The 11,152-nt window shown below is 44.3% G+C and overlaps 1 non-coding gene across 1 annotated transcript; it reads left to right on the forward strand.

The window, feature by feature from the left end:
• Positions 1–11,066: 11,066 nt before the first annotated feature.
• On the forward strand, positions 11,067–11,152 carry LOC122120023. Its single transcript, XR_006149645.1, has one exon. It is a non-coding gene; the product is annotated as a small nucleolar RNA SNORD35 (small nucleolar RNA).

Consider the following 11,152-nt stretch of genomic DNA (forward strand, 5'->3'; position numbering starts at 1 on the left):
GATAAACATAGATGTTGCCTAGAATGTTTAGAAGCTCTGAGAGCAATCTGTATCACATCTTAGTTTAATGTGAGGACTTCTTTGAACAAACAAGTTTCTCTTATTCATTTCTCTGGTTATGTTAGAGACATAGCACATTCCCAACAAGTCCTCCTACATTTGCATTCTAACGGATATTTTGTGATTCCTCCAGAGTAATCTGTCCTTTATACTATCATACTTCCTAATGAGTACATTATCTACTGTGCTTTTTCCTTTCTCTTTCCTGTCTCAATTATTCTTTCTACCTATCATATATCACTGCTTGAATATCACTATATTGCTAAGCTACTAGTATAGGAAGTTGAACATTTCCATGTTTTCATTATGGTAACTCAAGTCCATTCTCTGACCTAACTGTATATTTCTGTGTCGCGTCCACCTCGACCAGCAAGGAAGACACGACCCGGGATTCTTCTCAAAGCAGTTTATTCAGGAACCTTGATTATTAGCTTCTCTCTCTCCCCGCACCCGCACTCCGGTTATAAGCCTCCTGGATGGCCAATCCCGATGTGCCACGTGGCATATACCAATAGGGTCGCAAACACGGAAGCAAGCCAGCAGCCAAGCCATAGCCATATAAGGAGTTGTTTTTCACAGAGAGCACTCGCCATCAGGAAGGCGGAAGGCGGAAGCCAGCGCCATCTTTGGCTTGGCCGTGCCATGCGGCCGCGCCATCTTTGGTTGGCTCCCGCAGCTCTCCACAGCTCCCCCTTTTTGTTTTATTAAGCGACAGGTAAGAGTAGAGGTTGGGCCTCTGTCTAAAACATTAATGAAAGGACCTTGCACTGGTCTTCGCCTGAGGGGCGCCTTCCCCAGTGACGACCAGGCCCGTCCAATGCCTTTTTTGCAGAGGTGGGACCTTGGGCATCAATCCACTTGCAACCCAACATGCTCTTCTTGGGCTCACGCCAGGAAGTGATTCCCATGTGCAGTGCGTTTGCCCAAGTGCAGTGCGTTTGCCTTACACCCTGTGCTATTCCGTTAACGTGGCAAGCCACGCGTGGGGGGACTGTCCGGCCTCAATGGCAGTGAAAGCCTGGACCACCATAGCCATACTCCTGCGCTGCGAGCTCCTAATCCGGCATATGCACCACAGGCACAGCAAGATCACCAATGCCAGGATACCGATAAGGGAGCCTAATCCCGCCCACTCCTTCAAATGATCCACAGCTGTCAAAATCCAGGAGGAAACATCTTGTAACAGGGCATCATCCATCCGGGTGGAGTTTACCACGATAATGGCCGATTGTAGCTGCAACATCAATTGGTCGAATTCTCCCGTTCAGTTGCCTAAAAGATAACTTGACAGTTGTTTAGACAAATTTGCTGCCTGAGTATAGTTATAGTACTGAATAGCAGTGATACAAAGCCCTTCATATTTTTGAATACATCCCAGCTGAGCCAACTGCCACATGATATCAACCTGTTCCTGCACAAGATCAATCCTTTGATTTAACAGCATCAGTCCTCCTTTTAATTGTGCAAAGGCCACTTGTTGTAAATCCAGAGCTCTGGCTGTAGTAGCCGACAAGTTATTTAAAGTTTGAGCCGTCTGCACAGTATGTGACATGGCGACAGCGGCAGCCGTCGCACCCGCAGCAGCCACAGCTATAGCAGTTACAATGGCCACTGTGATGCCAAAATCTCTCTTATGTCTAAACAAGGTTACAGCTTGAGAAGCATCTACTGGCACAGGCACCCAACGCGGAATGCGTGTAACTATGGCTAACGGATACTGAGAACTCCAGCAGGTAGCATAATAGCAGGTTTCATTAGTACAAGCACACACATCATCTGAGCATATAGAGATGTTGTTAATTACCAAAAACACAAAAGGGGAAACCACACACACGGGGGTAGGCTGATAGCTGATTACCGTATAATTTTTACTGAAACGACAATTGGCACCTATAGTATGGGCAGTACTAATCAAATTACAAGTCATGTTTGCTATAAAAAAGTGACCCCCTTGCAGCATAACTATAGGTTCAGCCTGCAAGCAACTTCCATTAAGACCACATAACAGCCAATTATTAAAGGGATTAATTCCAGCCCTAAATTGTACACTAGCATCAGACAAGACACTAGGGGAAAATGAAAAATGCTCAGACTCATCAGCCCAAATAACCTGTCGTGATTGGCAACCTGTCCAGGGCCAAGCCTCCCCCATACGGTCAGGCAGGCAAAAAGGGGCCCATTTAGGTTGTTTTACAGGCCACGGGTCTCTGCTTAACTTTAAACTTTCATAATATCTGCCTAAAACAGTACCAACGAATCCAGTAGCATTTGTCCAAGCCTCAGTTGATCTCGGATTTCCATACCAATATCTAACATAAGCAGCTGGGGAATGAGTCAAGGCTATGCAACTACCATTAAGGGTCACATCACTTAAGCGAAAGCATAACGTGCCCATCAAGTTAATTTTTCTAGCTTCACCAACCCCTGCCATTTCTTTATCCTCTGGGTAAAAGGGAAGGTTAAGAGTCTTATTTGTGGTGAAAAACTTAGGGAAAAGAGAGGCGTCATGTCTCACAGGCATGGGCCCCGGGAATGCAGACAGTATCCCCCACCTCAGTACCGCCTGTCCCTGTTGGATCATCAGGAGCTGTATGATCAGCAACGCAATCTTTTGTTTCTTCCGGGTTTCGTTCATCTTGGACTCGCCGCACAAGTCGTTCAGGCACCCACACTGGATCTGAACGATTCTGAGGAAAAACACAAACAGATCCTCGTGCCCATACCAGCACGGGGTCAGGCCCGTTCCAGAGCCCGGTGAGCACATCCTTCCACAAAGCCGATCCTAAGGCCGAAGGAGTGGAACTGTTGTGCCTATCCGCCGCTGAGCGACCAGCGTTATCCAAATTCAGAAAATTTAGGGTGAATAGTGTCATGGCTATTCTTTGTCTTGCCGTAGCCATCAGGGGTCCAGCTCCCCCTTTTTGTTTTTGTAACATTTCCTTGATAGTGCGATGAGCTCTTTCCACAATTCCTTGCCCTTGAGGGTTATAGGGCAGTCCATGCACCAGGGAAACACCCATTTGAGTGCAAAAAGAAGCAAAGCGCTGCCCAGTATAGGCTGGACCATTATCAGTTTTTAGCTGTTTTGGCATTCCCCAGGCTGCCCACGCTTCCAAGCAGTGAGATATTACATCAGTAGCCTTTTCTCCTGACAGGGGGTGGCAAATACAACACCCGAAAAGGTGTCAACAGAAACATGTAGATATTTTAAACGGCCAAATTCAGATACATGAGTTACATCCATCTGCCATACTTGTAAGGGTCTTAAACCACGTGGATTAACTCCAAACGTAGGGGGTTGATGGTAAATAATACATTGGGGGCACTCCTTTATCACTTGACGTGCATCCGCTCTAGAAAGGGAAAAGCGACTTTGTAAAGTCCTGGCATTTACATGAAATTTGGCATGAAAATCTTTTGCTAAGTCAACAGAAGAAGCATGGAGCGCCCACTCAGCACGAGTGTGTGCATCAGCCAAGGCATTACCTTTTGTCAGTGGCCCTGGGAGACCCGTATGTGCTCGAATATGCATTGGAAAAAAGGGTTCCTTGCGTTTCCATATAAGGGATTGTAACAAGGTAAAGGGAGCTAGAACAGAACTGGTAGCCTTTATTGTACCAACCGCTTCCAATATTTTTAAAGCATTTATTACATAGGCTGAATCTGATATTAAATTAAAAGGACAGGGGAAAGCTTTAAATACTTCAATTACAATCATCAACTCAACAATCTGTGGGTTACCGGGGACAAATTGATGCTGCACGGGGTCTTGGTTACCTGCAACATATTCCCCCTCATCCTGTTTTGGAGCCATCCGTAAATATGTTTATAGCCCCTCTAATAGGCTTTTGGGCAGTTACCTTTGGAAAAATCACTGGATGTTCCTTTACAAATCTTAGTAGGGGGTCTTTGGGCAAATGATTATCAATAACTCCTGGAAACATGCATCTCAAAATGGACCAATTATCAATAGTGGCACATAAAGTCTGAACTTGGTAGGCATTGTAAGGAACAATGATGGAGTGTGGATAAACTCCAAAAAATTGTAAACTCTGTTGAATTCCTTGTAGAGCTAAGCCCGCTACTGCCTCAGGGTAATATTCCAGCGCCTTTCCGGGGGAAACATGAGAATGTAACCACATCAACGGCCCCTTTTGCCAAAGTACCCCAGTTGGTTGGGCTTCAGTAGGAAGAATGCATAAATCAAAAAGTTGGCCATCTTGTAGCCTGTTTAAACAGGCGGCACTTAAAGCCTCCTCCACCCTTTTGAGAGCAAATCGGGCACTCTCAGTCAGGTCTCGTGGGGAGTTTAAATCTATATCTCCTTTTAGCATGTCAAATAAGGGTTTTAATTCATAATTTGGCAATTTTAAATACCCCCTTATCCAATTAATATCCCCCAACAATTTTTGAAAATCATTTAAAGTCTTTAAGTTATCTTTTCTCAGGGTCAATTTTTGAGGCACAATCGACCTGGGATGTATCTTAGCTCCCAGATACTCCACCACTCTGCCTGTTTGTGTTTTTTCTGGCGCCAGATAAAGACCCTGTTTTCTTAAGGCAAAAACCAATTCTGCATAGGCCTTTTGTAATCCAGCCTCCTCCTTATGAGCTAACAAAATGTCATCCATATAATGGACCACCCTGAGTTTTGGATGCCTTTTTTTAACAGGAGCTATAGCCCTGCCGACAAACAACTGACACATAGTGGGGCTGTTGGCCATACCCTGAGGCAGCACGACCCACTCATATCTTTGGTCAGGTTCCTCATGGTTACAAGAGGGCACAGTAAAAGCAAAGCGCTCACAATCAGCCGAATGCAAGGGGATAGAAAAGAAACAATCTTTTATGTCTATTACCATAATAGGCCAATGGGCAGGAAGTGCAGAAAGCAAAGGTAACCCTCTTTGTACAGGGCCCATAATTTGCATCTGTGCGTTTATGGCACGCAAATCATGAAGTAATCGCCATTTACCTGACTTTTTCTTTATCACAAATATTGGAGTATTCCATGGTGAAACTGAGGGTCTCACATGACCCAGGGCTACTTGTTCTTCTACCAGTTTATGAGCGGCTAAAAGCTTTTCGGAGGATAGAGGCCACTGAGCTACCCATACAGGTTCCTCCATCTTCCAGGTAATGGGAATTTGATCCTCAGTGGCCCCTATGAAAAACCCAGCCCATGTCTATCAAGTTTTTGGTGGACATCAATAGGCTCTTTACAGCCTTGCAAGTTTTTTCCCAGTTCTTGCCCTGGGCAGTAGCCCATTCGTAACATCATTTCCTTTGAGGTAGGAGAATATTCATTACTAAGGCAAAACCCCATCTCTTTTAGTAAATCTCTACCCCACAGGGAGACAGGCAATTCTAAAACATAAGGCTGGATGTTTCCAGAGTGTCCTTCTCCATCCTTCCAGTTGAGGGGTCTTGCACTTAAGTCAGGAGCTTTGGCATAGCCTAGCCCTCTCAGGGTTTGTTCTGAGGCCTGTAATGGCCACCCTTTTGGCCAATCCTTTTTTGCAATAATGCTACAATCGGCCCCTGTGTCTAACAGTCCTATAATCTTTTTTCCTTCAATCTCCAGCTCAAGCATGGGTCTCTGATCGAAATCCAGAGCTAGGTACACTGACTAAATTCCGGAGGAGCCAAAACCCTTTTCACCTCTCTCAGACTGTATGGCAGGAAATTTTTCATGTAGGCTAGGTAAGAGTAACAATTGGGCAATTCTATCTCCAGGGGAAATTGCTACAATGCCTTTTGGGGCTTCTACCATAATTTTAACTATACCTGTATAATCTGGGTCAATAACTCCTGGGTGAATTTTAAGCCCTCTAAGGGCAACAGAAGACTGGCCAATTAGTAACCCCACCGTGCCCCGTTCTAAAGGACCTTGAAAATCTGACTCTATTAACTGAACACCCATTTGTGGGGTCAGTACGAGTCTGGTGGTGGCACGGAGGTCCAGTCCCGCTGAGCCTGTAGTGGCTCTCCGCGGTTCTTGGGATGCCTCAGGGTGGGCCATCCTTCTTGGGGAATTTCCTCGTTTGAGCTCTCCATTGCCCCATACATTTGCGGGCCCTGGGGACGGGGGCCCCTCTGCCCGTTTTTTGGCTGCGTGATGAGGCCCAAGGGCTGGCCATTAGCATCTTTGACTGATCTACATTCATTGGCCCAATGCTTTCCTTTTTTACATCTGGGGCACAGCCCTGGCTGTTTACCTGTTGTAACTCCTCCAACTCTTTCAGGTCCTTTTCTCTCTGGGCAATCTCTTTTGAGATGACCAGCCTTGCCACACCTGAAGCATACTCCAGATGTCGCTCCAGAGTTTCTCCCCCGCCTATTTGAATACTGTAGTACTGCAGCGGCAAGGCCTGCATTAGTTAGAGGTCCTCCCAGCTCTCTGCACACTTTCATCCAGGCCTCCAACCCTCTATGTTTATGTGGGGTAATGGTGGCTTTACATTCTTTGGTACATTGCTCATAGACTAATTGTTTTATAAGAGGCATGGCCATGTCAGGGTCCCCAAAAATTTTGCCTGCTGCTTCCACCATTCTGGCCACAAAATCTGAAAAAGGCTCCGTAGCCCCCTGCAGGATCTTGGTGAGATTGCCACTAACTTCCCCTTTATTTGGTAGTGATTTCCACGCCCTAATGCAAACATCATTTATCTGTTGATACACTTCAGGGGGATATCCTATCTGAGCATTAGCAAAGCGACCTTGTCCCAAGAGCATATCTCTGTCTCAAGCCGGGTTAACGTTTACTTGATTGATGGCTGCCTGTTCACTACAAAATTCCAGCATAAATGCCCTCCAATCCAAGTACTGGCCTGGACTCAAACATGCCCGTGCTAGGCTTGCCCAATCAGAGGGAGTCATGCAGTATCTCTTTATAGCCTCCACTTGAGCTATGGTAAAAGAGGCTGTAATCCCATGCGTCCGAACAGATTCAGCCAGGGACTTAATTACTTTAAATTCTAGAGGCTCATGAAATCTCTGTTGATTACCGTCTTGAAAAACTGGGAAGGCAAGTTCTGCTCGGGCAGTCCGCCAAGTATCCGGGCAAAAGGTATGCCCATTGGCTCCATGTTGATATGGAGGAGGACCTAAGGGGACTTGACCGGAAGTTCCTTTTACGTCATCTAAAGGGGCCTGACCAAAAGTTCTTTCCACATCCTCATTAAGCACAGGTTGGCTTAGCTTATGTTTTCCCTTTTTTATACGACTCCTTTTCATCTGTTGAATAAGTGCTCTCACTTCTTCCTCCTCTAGCTCGCTGGAACTTTCTCTTTCCCATTTCAGCTCAGACAGATCTGGGTATAGTTGCCCCCTTTTGCCCTGTTTACTGTCTCCCTTTTCACTGATCGCCTTCTCTGACCTCTCCTCCTGTAACTGCTCCAGTGCTGACTGTCCATTTTCTATAACCTCACAGCAGCGCTGGTCCTCCAGGCAGCCCCTTATCAGTTTCCAAATGGTGCGGACTCCTGCCTTTAATGTGCCCTGTTCATAGGCAAAGTCCAAATCCCTCCCTAATTTTTCCCACGAGGCTACTGTAAGGCTCCCGGACACTATGAACCAAGGAGCTACAATGTTGCATTCTTCAAGGAAACTCTGTAAAACACCCTTCTTAAACTTTAGTCCTTTTGAGCGTAGGAGCTCATTCAGGGCCAGAAAAATTGGATGAGACGTCGCGGCGCCCATCTTCGTTATAAAAATTTTATCTTTTTTTACTCCCTTTTTTATTTTTTATATTTATATTCTTACTTTCACTTTAGGTCTTTATTTTTTCCCGGGTTTCTGCTCTCTCTTTATCTACAGAGAAGAGCCCCGTATTATGCCTGCTTTAATCGCAGATTCCCACTTACCTGGGAACTTACCGGTGCACCGCCCTGACGGCCAAGAGTTCTGGATCCCTTGTGGAGTTAGGTCCCCTTACGGGCCACCACTTGTCGCATCCACCTCGACCAGCAAGGAAGACACGACCCGGGATTCTTCTCAAAGCAGTTTATTCAGGAACCTTGATTATTAGCTTCTCTCTCGCCCCGCACCTGCACTCTGGTTATAAGCCTCCTGGATGGCCAATCCTGAGGTGCCACGTGGCATATACCAATAGGGTCGCAAACACGGAAGCAAGCCAGCAGCCAAGCCATAGCCATATAAGGAGTTGTTTTTCACAGAGAGCACTCGCCATCAGGAAGGCGGAAGGTGGAAGCCAGCGCCATCTTTGGCTTGGCCGTGCCATGCGGGCGCGCCATCTTTGGTCGGCTCCCGCAGCTCTCCACATTTCTGTTCACATATTTTCTATTTTTCTATATAACTGAGTGTATTTTACTAGAAAATCTCTCATTCTCTCTTCTTTGTTTAAGAATTTAAGAGCACGATGTTAATCTGTTGCAGTTTCCAACAGGAATCTATGAATGTATTTTTTGGGGAAGAAATGTGAGTGTACCAAAATAACTACAGTTGTCCAAATGAGCAGCTGCAGCAATAGTTTGCTTATTGGTCATTATTTCTTATTGAAATCCAAAAATACAGAGTATACAATTGGCCAAGCAGAGCCTTGTCATCCCAGTCCCTAAGAATCCTCAATAGTAATGGATGGAGAATGGGAATCCTTTATAAGAAGAGAAAAAACTCCCTAAGAGAGGACAAAACATCAGATATGCTCAGACTTCAAAACTCTCAATGATCTTTACAATTCCATGAGAACAAGAATGATTCAGAAGACTCCCTAAGAAATCAAAGTGTTGAGGAGCTTGAAGTAGGAATATTGTCAGGCCACCACCACATTGTACAGCCAGGAGGAGTCCAATGGACAAACAAGCGCATGTCTCTGAGTCCAGAGATCTTGATGTCATTCCATGCTGTAGCTGTGGCTCAGTGAAGTGACATCACCCACACATGCATGACAGAGATACACATAGTGCTGTCTCTAATTCTGCTGGACCATGGATGGAAAACAGAAAAGCATCTGCACAGAGACAGAAATCTCTGGAAGCCAAACAGATTATCCCACTTACAATGACTCAAAGAAGAGAGTGCTCACTGTTCTGTATAGGTGCTCATTTAATGATTGCCACTTCTGGTTTTCAGTGGTCCATTGGAGAGAAGAGTTTCAAGGAATTCCCTGCTTGGGATGGCTTTGAACTGCAATCCTAAGATCTCAGCATCCCGAGTAACTGGGATCATAGGCATGAGGCACCAGCACCCTGCCATTGATGCTGTTTTGATAACTGAGTTCCAGACTTTCAATATGATTGTGATAGTCCCTCTGCAGTACTCAGAAAGAGTTTAGAATAATACAGGTAATGTAGTTTGGGGAAGACATTAACAGGATCAGAGCCAGTACAGTATAGGTAGAAAGAAAAAAAATTTTGGTTACCCATTCTGGTAACAAAACATAACTATAAGAAAGTACAAAACATAGGGAACTGAAGCATTCACACAAGTGGTGAAATAATTTTTACTGCACTATCCTACCATCTGGCAACCCAAAACAATTATGTTGATATTCATGAGTAAGAGGTGGTATTTCCAAGACTCTTCATGTATCAAATACATCAGTACTTACTCGGTAGAGATGCTTCTGTCTTTAGACACAACCAAGGATCTCTTCAAGCCTGGTGCATAGGGAAAGCTCAGCCTCCATCCTCAGGACTGACAGACCAGGAGCAGGCTAGTGCCAGCCTCTGTTCCAGAGGACCACAAATGTCCAGGAGATGCTCAAGTGAAGGTGGGAAAGGATGGACTCATCATTAATCTTAGGAAAATCAATCTCTAGAGCTCACAGTTAGCAAACTTGTGTATTTTATTGGACCAAATTACTAAGGACTTCCAAACAGAAATGGAAGAAGAGAAAAGAGATGAATAGTCACACTCCATTTTTGGAGGAGATCTCGTTAGCTATGCTGGTAAAAGGTAATGTGTCCTTTCTTCCGTTGCTTCATTTTCTGCTTATTTTTTTTAAGGTCCAGTGATGTTCAATCTCCATTTGATTGGACTAAATTACATATCACAAACGTAAACAAGTAAACGAAGTAAACAATTAAACAAGACCCAAGAAATAAAGGACCTCTTCTTACTTTTCACATAATTTCTAAATCACTCTGTGTTCTTGACCCCATATACGCTGAATAGGCATGCACATCTGAGGGAAGCTAGGAGGAGGGCAAAGAAGTAGAGGAAAATGGGTGAAAAAAATACAGCAGAGGGCCCATCAGCGGCACTGATCATTGATGAAAGTGAACTAAGCAACTCAATAGTGATGATGGGAGGGAGGGAATGAGAGAGAAAGAGGAAACAGCTGATACTGAGCAAAAGGAAAGAAATGTACATATCACACAATTTGGGAAAAACAGTTTTATTGTTAAAGTCTGTAGAGTTCATAAGCTTTGTAGATCAAGAGGATGACAAGATGCATTGTGAAGGTTAAAATGTGTTAGTGACTTTAGCTAAGTATCATTATGCCACAATAGTGTGAAATTTATGTAATTACATAATCTCAAAAAAGAAAAAGTGTTACTCTTAAAATTTGGACTAAAACCTTAGGTAATGTGTATTAAATTTTCACATTCTTGTGGAAATCTATTATTAAATTCATTTTGAATTTCTATATTAGACATAATTTTTTGCGAGCCAGACACCAGTGGCTCTCTTAAAAGACTTGGATCTGAGGATTACAGTTCAAAATTAGCCTGGACAGAAACATCTATGAGACTCCATCTCTAACTTACAAGTAAAAATATAGGACAGGAGGTATTTGTCAAATGTTAAAATGCCACATGTGTATTACAAAGCCAAGAGAGGGAGCTTGGGGCCCTGACTTCCAGGGCTCATACACACACATACACACAGACAAACACACACACACACACACACACACACACACACACACACACACACAGACGTTTTTCATATTGAAAACATAAATTCATCTTTAATTCCCTTTACTTTTGCCATCCAACTCCAATAAACGTCAATCCTGTATTTAAATTTTTTAAAGAAAATGCAAGTGGTATCATTTCTCACGAGGGTCTGTGGATGCCATAGTGAGCAGTGCCAATGATGGCAAAGGCTCAACAGAAACATGGAG

Source organism: Dipodomys spectabilis, unplaced genomic scaffold, assembly GCF_019054845.1.
Source record: "Dipodomys spectabilis isolate Male_0828 unplaced genomic scaffold, ASM1905484v1 ptg000173l, whole genome shotgun sequence".
Classification (NCBI taxonomy): domain Eukaryota; kingdom Metazoa; phylum Chordata; class Mammalia; order Rodentia; family Heteromyidae; genus Dipodomys; species Dipodomys spectabilis.